Source organism: Oncorhynchus clarkii, chromosome 12, assembly GCF_045791955.1.
Source record: "Oncorhynchus clarkii lewisi isolate Uvic-CL-2024 chromosome 12, UVic_Ocla_1.0, whole genome shotgun sequence".
Classification (NCBI taxonomy): domain Eukaryota; kingdom Metazoa; phylum Chordata; class Actinopteri; order Salmoniformes; family Salmonidae; genus Oncorhynchus; species Oncorhynchus clarkii.
Genome location: NC_092158.1, coordinates 85,356,185 through 85,367,270, shown reverse-complemented (window position 1 = coordinate 85,367,270; position 11,086 = coordinate 85,356,185).

The window sequence follows — 11,086 nt, the reverse complement described above, 5'->3', positions numbered from 1 at the left end:
TGTTTCTTCATTATTAAATAAACATGGATTGCAATAGCCACGCTGCATTTTGGTCCGATCCTTGCTACACCTCCTCGTCCGAGGAGAAGATAGAAGAAAGCCGTTACAGAATCACCCACCACAACAGGACCAAGCGGCGTGGTAACGGGCAACGGCAAAAGCAGCAGCAGGAGAAGGAACAGAGGCAGCAGGAGCAGCAGCAGCAGCAGTGGGAGAGGCTGCACTACTTGGAGAAATGGACTTGGGAGGAGATTCTAGACGGGAAAGGACCCTGGGCAGCGCCAGGGGAATATTGTCGCCCCAAAGCCGAGCTGGAGGCAGCAAAAGCAGAGAGGCGGCATTATGAGGCGCTAGCACAGCAGAGTGGATGGAAGCCCGAGAGTCAGCCCCAAAAATTTCTTGGGGGGGGGGCTAACAGGGAGTATGGCTACGCCAGGTAGGAGACCTGCACAAACTCCCTGTGCTTACCGGGGGGCTAGAGAGACCGGGCAGGCACCGTGTTATGCTGTGGTGCGCAAGGTGTCTCCAGTGCGGGTGCATAGCCCGGTGCGGTACATTCCAGCTCCGCGTATCGGCCGGGCTAGAGTGAGCATCGAGCCAAGTGCCATGAAGCCGGCTCTACGCATCTGGTCCCCAGTGCGTCTCCTTGGGCCAGCTTACATGGCACCAGCCTTGCGCTCGGTGTCTCCGGTTCGCCTGCATAGCCCAGTGCGGGCTATTCCACCTCGCCGCACTGGCAGGGCGACCGAGAGCATTCAACCAGGTAAGGTTGGGCAGGCTCGGTGCTCAAGAGCTCCAGTGCGCCTGCACGGTCCGGTCTAACCAGTACCACCTCCACGCACCAGCCCTCCGGTGGCAGCTCCCCGCACCAGGCTTCCTGTGCGTGTTCTCGGCCCAGTACCACCAGTGCCAGCACCACGCATCAGGCCTACAGTGCGCCTCGCCTGTCCAGCGCTGCCAGAGCCTTCCTCCTCTCCAGCGCTGCCGGAGTCTCCCGCCTATCTAGCGCTGTCAGAGCCTTCCTCCTCTCCAGCCCTGCCGGAGTCTCCCGCCTGTTTAGCGCTGCCAGAGCCTTCCGTCTCTACAGCGCTGCCGGAGTCTCCAGTCTGCATGGATCTGCCAGTCTGCATGGAGCTGCCAGTCTGCAAGGAGCTGCCAGTCTGCAAGGAGCTGCCAGTCTGCAAGGAGCTGCCAGAGCTGCCAGTCTGCAGGATGCCGCCAGAGCTGCCAGTCTGTATGGAGCCGCCAGAGCTGCCAGTCTGTATGGAGCAGCCTGAGCTGCCAGTCAGCATGGAGCAGCCAGGGCGGCCAGTCTGCATGGAGCAGCCAGGGCCGCCAGTCTGCATGGAGCAACCAGGGCAGCCAGTCAGCATGGAGCAGCCAGGGCCGCCAGTCAGCATGGAGCAGCCAGAGCCGCCAGCCAGCATGGAGCAGTCAGAGCCGCCAGTCAGCATGGAGCAGCCAGAGCCACCAGTCAGCAAGGAGCAGCCAGTCAGCATGGAGCAGCCAGAGCAGCCAGTCAGCCAGACTCTTCCAGATCTGCCAGTCAGCCAGACTCTTCCAGATCTGCCAGTCAGCCAGACTCTTCCAGATCTGCCAGTCAGCCAGACTCTTCCAGATCTGCCAGTCAGCCAGACTCTTCCAGATCTGCCAGTCAGCCAGACTCTTCCAGATCCGCCAGTCAGCCAGGATCTTCCAGAGCCGCCAGTCAGCCAGGATCCGCTATTCAGCCAGGATCCGCCATTCAGCCAGGATCTTCCAGATCTGCCAGTCAGCCAGACTCTTCCAGATCTGCCAGTCAGCCAGACTCTTCCAGATCTGCCAGTCAACCAGACTCTTCCAGATCTGCCAGTCAACCAGACTCTTCCAGTCAACCAGACTCTTCCAGAACCACCAGCCAGCCAGGATCTGTCGGATCCAACTATCGGCCTGAGCTTCCCCTCAGTGCCGGGCTTCCCCTCAGTGCCGGGCTTCCCCTCAGTGCCGGGCTTCCCCTCAGTGCCGAGCTTCCCCTCAGTGTCGAGCTTCCCCTCAGTGCCGAGCTTCCCCTCAGTCCCGAGCTGCCTCAGTCCCGAGCTGCCCCTCAGTCCCGAGCTGCCCCTCAGTCCAGTGGGATTCTGAGTGTGGACTACTAGGCCATGGTCGGCGGCGAGGGTGGACTATTCTAGGACGCGAGGAGGAGGGACTAAGACATTGATAGAGTGGGGTCCACGTCCCGCGCCGGAGCCGCCACCATGGACAGACGCCCACCCGGACCCTCCCTATTGTTTTGATGTGCGTCCGGGAGTCCGCACCTTAGGGGGGGGGGGGGGGTTCTGTCACGCCCTGGTCGAAGTATTTTGTGTTTATCTTCATTTATTTGGTCAGGCCAGGGTGTGGCATGGGTTTTTGTATGTGGTGTGTTGGTGTTGGGATTGTAGCTTAGTGGGGTGTTCTAGTTAAGTCTATGGCTGTCTGAAGTGGTTCTCAATCAGAGGCAGGTGTTTATCGTTGTCTCTGATTGGGAACCATATTTAGGCAGCCATATTCTTTGAGTGTTTCGTGGGGGATTGTCCTTAGTGTCCTTGTTTCTGTTGTGGTGTTAGTTTGCACCAGTTTAGGCTGTTTCGGTTTTCACATTACGTTTATTGTTTTTGTACAGTTCGTGTTTTTTCATTATTAAATAAACATGGATTGCAATAGCCACGCTGCATTTTGGTCCGATCCTTGCTACACCTCCTCGTCCGAGATAGAAGAAAGCCGTTACACCACTGTCCTCTCATTTCTCATTTTTCAGAGAAAAAGCCTGAAACAATGCCTAAAGACTGGCCACGTTGTGGAAGCCATAGGGATCGTGAACTAGGTCATAAGTCTTTGTATGGTGGATAGGCTTACAATGGAAAAACAGGCATTTCAAAATAAAGGAACTTCCTGGATGGATTTTCCTCAGGTTTTCGCCTGCCATATCAGTTTTGTTATACTCACAAACATTATTTAAACAGTTTTGGAAACGTGAGTGTTTTTACACAGTCAAATAAAACAAATAACTACATTTTTCATAAACTGTGGAGAAAGAAGAAGAAACCCACTCACTGCTCTTGCTAGTATCACTGCTCTTTATTAAGCTTTACGTATCGGCCTCAAGGCCTTTGTCAGAGCTTTTGTGAGTGTTTTGAACAATTTGCATTTCATAAGTATTCTAATAAAGGGTGTACATAAAACGTATTAAACGTGTCTTTAAAACCACATTGAGGACATCGACCTATCAAGTAACTTTTCATAAAGCATTGTGTACAGTGCAAGAAAAAAGTAGGCTGAAGTGGTAGCATTAGTTCATGTTCACATTTACAACATAACATGCATGGAATGTGCTGCGACTGGATCATCTCTGTCATTTCTCCTGATTTAACTTTTATAATCACACATTATTTTTGGAGAGAACGAGAGGTTTTACCTGCATCGCACAGCCCACATGGATATTTAACCATGTAGATAACATAGGTGGTGGAGCACGTAATAATGTAATTTATTTGGAACCGTTTTCCTGTATGTGTATGGCAGAAATATTTGCACTTCCTCATATTGCTGCACTGTGCACTTCCTCTGCATTTATAGCTACCATTCGTAAGAGGGCGGAAAAGAGCATGGCTCATTTTGTTTTGTGGGTGGCAGTTGGCATGGACAAATGTTTTGCATAAATTGCTACCTCTCCTATATACAATAAGTGGTTGGTTCTTAATTAAATTCATGGTCCGATGATAAAACATGCCAGTGTTTCTCACCAGCATCTCCCACTTCAAAGTATATATGGTGGTGAACATTTCAGAGTTCTTTCGCACTAGTGGGCCTTTTTTGTGGCAATTTATCTTGTTTTCCCTAATGCCAAATTAGGAGTTTTATCCACACATTATGGAGAGTAGCCTCCTTAGAAACCCATTGCGTATCTCTGCTGCTTTTCAAAGATAGTCCTCTCTGGAGTGGCATATATGGCACAGTCTGGAAACCTGGCTTCTTGGAAGTAATTTTTTAATGGCTCATGGTGGAATAGAGTATTTCTTTCCGTTTATTTTCTGTACAGAGCTGTAAACAGGGTTCCGTTTGATTTCTCAATCCACATATCGAGGTAACGAACACTGACGTGACAAATCCCTTTCTGGGTGTAGATCACCCCCCTGGTGGAGACTCTCTCCCCCTGGTCCTGCAGAAAGCAAAGAGAGAGAACAACGGACTTCACTTGGAGACGCCTAAATCCCCAAAATTGGAGAATTAACCTCTCTAGGGTATGTGGGACGCTAGCGTCCCACCTGGCCAACATCCAGTGAGGTTGTAGGGCGCCAAATTCAATTACAGAAATGCTCATTATAAAAATTCAGAAAACAAAACATATTTTACATAGGTTTAAATATTAACTTCTTGTTAAACCAACCACAGTGTCATATTTATAAAATGCTTTTCGGCGAAAGCATACCTAGCCCAGAACATACCTAGTCCAGAGCATAGCCCAGTTGACAAATTATTACAAACAGTAACCAGCCAAGCAGAAGCGTTACAAAACTCAGAAATAGAGATAAAATTAATCCCTTACCTTTGATGATCTTCATATGGTGGCAATCAGAAGACATTCATTTACTCAATAAATGTTCCTTTTGTTCGATGAAGTCTCTTTATATCCAAAAACCTCAGTTTTGTTAGCGCGTTTTCTTCAGTAATCCACAGGCTCAAACTCAGTCAAAACAATCAGACAAAAAATCGGCCCAGTAAAATCCAAATTGTATCCGTAAAGGTCATAGAAACATGTCAAATGATGTTTATATTCAATCCTCAGGTTGTTTTTTACCCTAAATTATCTATAATATTTCAACCGGACAATAACATTGTCAATATAAAAGGTAAACAAGAAATGCACATATGCCTGAAAAAACCTTGCGTCATGTTAGGGTCTACTCGTTCAGACTGGTCTTACTCCCTCATTTATAAGAATACAAGCCTGAAACGATTTATAAAGACTGTTGACATCTAGTGGAAGGCATAGGAACTGCAAATGGAGTCCTAAGTCAATGGATACTGTAATGCCATTGAATAGAAAACTACAAAAACAACAAAAAACTACTCCCTGAATGGATTTTTCTCAGGTTTTCGCCTGCTAAATCAGTTCTGTTATACTCACAGACACTATTTTAACAGTTTTGGAAACTTTAGTGTTTTCTATCCAAATCTACCAGTTATATGCATATCATATCTTCTGGGCCCGAGTAGCAGGCCATTAAATTTGGGCATGCTTTTCATCCAAAATTCCCTCAAATTCCCTACCCTAGAGAGGTTAATTAAACAAAGTTTCTGCTTTTGAGAATGCGGGGATGGTCCGTGGACACATAACCTCTTATGGCTGCATCCCTTGTTCTCAATTTCCGCCTGAAGACATACCCTAATCTAACTGCCTGTAGCTCAGCCCCAGATGCAAGGATATGCATATTCTTGGTATCATTTGAATGGAAACATTCTGAAGTTTGTGGAAATGTTAATTGAATGTAGGAGAATACAACACAGTAGATCTGGTGGAAGAAAAGAGAAAGAAAGAGCATATGTTTTCTGTTTTTTATTGTTGTAGCTTCATATTTCACATATACTAGAATAGCCACACAGTCAGATAGGATGCTGGATATAATTTTGATGGATAACACAAGATGGCAACTGTAGGTGTGCAAAGTTTCAGACTGATAACTTCAGGAATGGGTGAGCTACATGACATTTAGCATGAAGTCACCCAGGTGTCCCACACAAGTTGCCCAAATGTACCCAAGTGACCGAATTGGTGAAAAGACCTATAACTATATATAACAGTGCAAATAACTATATACAACATGTCAAAATGCAATTCTAACACACACAAAAACAAAACAAAAATGTTTTAAAAAGTATTAGAAAAAAAACATTTAAAAAACAGTACACCCTTTGGATGTCCTCTACACAATATTTTGCTGCCTGTGCAAAGTGGTGCAATTCATGCGACACAGAACACAACGACGCCTCCATGCTGTGCCCTTTTGCCCTGAGGCACAGTCATGCCTGCAGTAATGAACTGTGGCATATGAACCCCACTGGAGGCAGGAGTAGAGGGGTCAGAGGTAGAGCGGGCAGCTTGGCACCAGGGGCTCCCAGTCGGAGTCGCTATCACTGTGAAAGAAAACATTTAAAAAATATTTATATTGTATGAGCCTTTTATCATCACATAAAATAAACATATGTATTGTATAGAGCAGAGGGAACAGTCACTAAGGTGAAGTGCTGTTCCATTCAACTTCGGCCATTGTTGTGGGCCTGCCCTCCCCTGAACAGCACCCAAAGGCAATTTCATATGGATTGGAGAGGAGTAGCAGGCGCAGTGGCCATGTGTGTGTTTGCTGTTCTACTCCATTCCATTTTAATAAGAAAATTGAAAATTGTTTTATATATATATCACACACACACACACACACACATATATATATATACACACACACACACACACACACACACACACACACACACACACACACACACACACACAAACAAACCAACACACACACACACACACACAAACAAACCAAACATTTCATTGCAAATTGCAAAATATATAGATTTTTAATTTTTGGGGCAAAAAAATATTATATTTACTTATATTTCATAAAACGGCATTAGCACTTACCCGTCCAGAAATACGTCCCGTCCTTTCAGCTCCACAGTTCCTGTTTGAATCATAACACTCAAAGATTCCTCAAACTAAAAATCTGTCTCACTTTCACTTTTTCACTTTCACTTTAGACTTTGACTTCGCTTTTCCTGATTTATTCGCCATGATATCTTCAATGAAATCATTGAAAATACAACTTTCCGAAATATTGCAGCGCGTAACAAGCGTCACAGCAACTCCTCTGATAGTCAAGGCGAGAATGGAGTTCGTTACGCGTGCATTTACAAACAAGGAATGGTGGTCCAACCCAAAACCATTACATACTGGCGTTTACCTCAGCTCATTGGCTATCTACCCAGCTAGATTTAAAGAGTTCAGTGGTCATTGGGCAGAAATACAGTCAATCAACGAAGCTACGCTAAAATTATTGGTGAGCAAGGTAGTCATTGCTCGTTGTCTTCAAATCAGTTCACTTCAGTCAATACTCCCCGCAAAAAAAACAATGATGTTTGGCTGTGTTGCAAACATCTAGAGGAATGCACTGAAACCAACCATGACTTGTTAAACGATTGTTTAAAGTGTGTAATTACGTAGAATGCTCCGTAAAAAATTAATAGAGATGGAATTCACGGCACAAACGGGTTACAAAATGTTTCGATTTAGGCTATAAAAATGAATTCTATCAAAGAAAACGGCACTTAATTTGAACACTGGGACCCTCAGGAAGAGAAATAAAGAGCAAGATATGAGAATGTAAGTCATAATTTTACCTTCAGATGTGAATGTGTAAAAACTGTCATGGCGGAAAATGTTTTTTGTTGTTGATTGCTCTTCTCAAACAAAAGCATGGTATTTGTTCTCTGTAATAGCTATTTTAAATCGGAAAACGTAGTTTGATTACCAAGATCCTAATCTTTTGAAGGATATATGACACTTGCATTTTCAAGAATGTTTAATGTTACGACGTTGTATTTTTAGTTGTCACTCTGAGATTTCCCCTGATCCCTGTACGGGGATCGCAGCCATAAGAGGTTTTAAGGGACAGTTATGTTGAGTGTGTTTAATTTGGTGATGTCATGAATGACAGGTGGTTGAAACTACAACTCTACCAAAGGACAAGACTATTCCATGTGGAGCATTGACTACACGGCTGGAAATGGTTAACTTCTTATGGGCAGGTGGGACGCCAACATCCGGTGAAATTGCAGTGCGCCAAATTCAAATTCAAAATACAGAAATAGTCAAATTAAACATTCATAAAAATACCAGTGTTGTACATCGGTTTTAAGATGAACTTCTTGTTAATCCAGCCGCTGTGTCAGATTTCAAAAAGGCTTTACGGCGAAAGCATACCATGCGATTATCTGAGGACAGCGCCCCGCTTACAAAAGCATACACACATTTTACAACCAAGTAAAGGAATTACAATAGTCAGAAATAGCGATAAAAATAAATTACTTACCTTTGAAGATCTTCATCTTGTTGCAATCACAAGGGTCCCAGCTACATAACAAATGGTAATTTTGTTTGATAAAGTCCCTCTTTATATCCCCAAAAAGTTTGTTTATTTGGTGAGCTAGACTCAGTAATCAACCGGTTTCCCTCATTTAAAATGAATACAAATGAATCCTGTAAATTACCAATAAACTTCCTCAAAACTAGTCAAAAAATGTTTCTAATCAAACCTCAGGTCCCCTAATATGTAAATAAACGATCAAATTTAAGACGGAGAATTGTATTGCCAGTACCGGAGATAAACAAGGAAGTACGCACACTCACCGTAACGCGCTACAAACAATACAGCCAAAATAGGAGCCACCTACAAATTCTACAATTCCACCTACAAATTCAGAAAACAAGCCTGAAACTGTTTCTAAAGACTGTTGACATCTAATAGAAGCCCTAGGAACTGCAATCTGGGAGGTATTCCTTTTATATATCCATTGACAGCCATAGTAGCTAGCAGCATACCACCCTGCATACCACTGCTGGCTTGCTTCTGAAGCTAAGCAGGGTTGGTCCTGGTCAGTTCCTGGATGGCAGACCAGATGCTGCTGGAAGGGGTGTTGGGAGGGCCATAAGGAGGCACTCTTTCCCCTGGTCTAAAAAAATACCCCAATGCCCCAGGGCAGTGATTGGGGACACTGCCCAGTGTAGGGTGCTGTCTTTCAGATGGGACATTAAACGGGTGTCCTGACTCTCTGAGGTCATTAAAGATCCCATGGCACTTATCTTAAGAGTAGGGGTGTTAAGCCCGGTGTCCTGGCTAAATTCCCAAACTTTGCTGCAAATGAGAAGGTGTTATCAGTCAAATTACCTGGTAAAATAACAGATACATAAAGTAGTCAGTGGTAGGCTAAAAAATACAATTCTGGATGGATTGCCCTCGGGTTTTCACCTGCCATATCAAATCAAATATATTTATATAGCCCTTCTTACATCAGCTGATATCTCAAAGTGCTGTACAGAAACCCAGCCTAAACCCCAAACAATGCATGTGTAGAAGCACGGTGGCTAGGAAAACCTCCCTAGAAAGGGAGAAACCTAGAGAGGAATCAGGCTATGAGGGGTGGCCAGTCCTCTTCTGGTTGTGCCGGGTGGAGATTATAACAGAACATGGCCAAGATGTTCAAATGTTCATAAACGACCAGCATGGTCAAATAATAATAATCACAGTAGTTGTCGAGGGTGCAACAGGTCAGCACCTCAGGAGTAAATGTCAGATGGCATTTCATAGCCGATCATTGAGAGTATCTCTACCGCTCCTGCTGTCTCTAGAGAATTGAAAACAGCAGGCCTGGGACAGGTAGCACGTCCGGTGAACAGGTCAGGGTTCCATAGCCGCAGGCAGAACAGTTGAAACTGGAGCAGCAGCTCGGCCAGATGGGCTGGGGACAGCAAGGAGTCATCATGCCAGGTAGTCCTGAGGCATGGTCCTAGGCCTCAGGTCCCCCGAGAGAGAGAAAGGAGAGAAAGAGAGAATTAGAGAGAGCATACTTAAATTCACACAGGACACTGGAGAAATACTCCAGATATAACAGACTGACCCTAGCCCCCGACACATAAACTACTGCAGCATAGATACTAGAGGCTGAGACAGGAGGGGTCAGGAGACACTGTGGCCCCTTCCGATGATACCCCCGGAGAGGGCCAAACAGGCAGGATATAACCCCATCCACTTTGTCAAAGCACAGCCCCCACACCACTAGAGGGATATCTTCAACCACCAACTTACCATCCTGAGACAAGTATAGCCCACAAAGATCTCTGCCACGGCACAACCCAAGGGGGGGGGGGGGGGGCAACCCAGACAGGAAGATCACGTCAGTGACTCAACCCACTCAGGTGACGCACCCCTCCTAGGGTCGGCATGGAAGAGCACCAGTATGCCAGTGACTCGGCCCCTGTAATAGGGTTAAAGGCAGAGAATCCCAGTGGAGATAGGGGAACCGGCTAGGCAGAGACAGCAAGGGCGGTTCGTTGCTCCAGTGCCTTTCCGTTCACCTTCACACTCCTGGGCCAGACGACACTCAATCACAGGACCTACTGAAGAGATGAGTCTTCAGTAAAGACTTAACTTCTTGATGCACCCATCCCGTTAGCGGGATCATTTGTCAACATCCGCTGAATTGCAGAGCGCCAAATTCAAATTAAATTACTAAAATATAGAATTTTCATGAAAACACAAGTGCAATATAGCAAAACACAGCTTAGCTTGTTGTTAATCCACCTGGCGTGTCAGATTTCAAAAAAGGTTTTTGGCGAAAGCATACCAAGCGTTTATGTAAGGACATCTTTCAGTAGACAAAACATTACAAACAGCTAGCAGCCAAGTAGATTGGTCACGAAAGTCAGAAAAGCAATAAAATGAATCGCTTACCTTTATGATCTTCAGATGTTTGCACTCACGAGACTCCCAGTTACAAAATAAATGTTCCTTTTGTTCCATAAAGATTATTTTTATATCCAAAATACCTCCATTAGGTTGGCGCGTTATGTTCAGAAATCCACAGGCTCGAGCGGTCACGACCGGGCAGACAAAAATTCCAAATAATATCCGTAAAGTACGTAGAAACATGTCAAACGTTTTTATAGTCAATCCTCAGGTTGTTTTTACAATATATAATCGATAATATTTCAACCGGACTGTACCTTCTTCAATAGGAGAGAGAGAGAAAATGTCTTCTCCAAGCTGTTGCGCATGCAAAACTCTGCTGGCACCCAGCCATACAATGACTCGATGTGATCCTTCTCGCTCATTTTTCAAAATAAAAGCCTGAAACTATGTCTAAAGACTGTTCCTTTAAATGGAGTGAAGGCAGGCAATGGAACAGAGAGCTTTCAGGAAAAACAGCACTTCCGGGTTGGATTTTCCTCAGGTTTTCGCCTGCAATATCACTTCTGTTATACTCAGACAATATTTTGACAGTTTTGGAA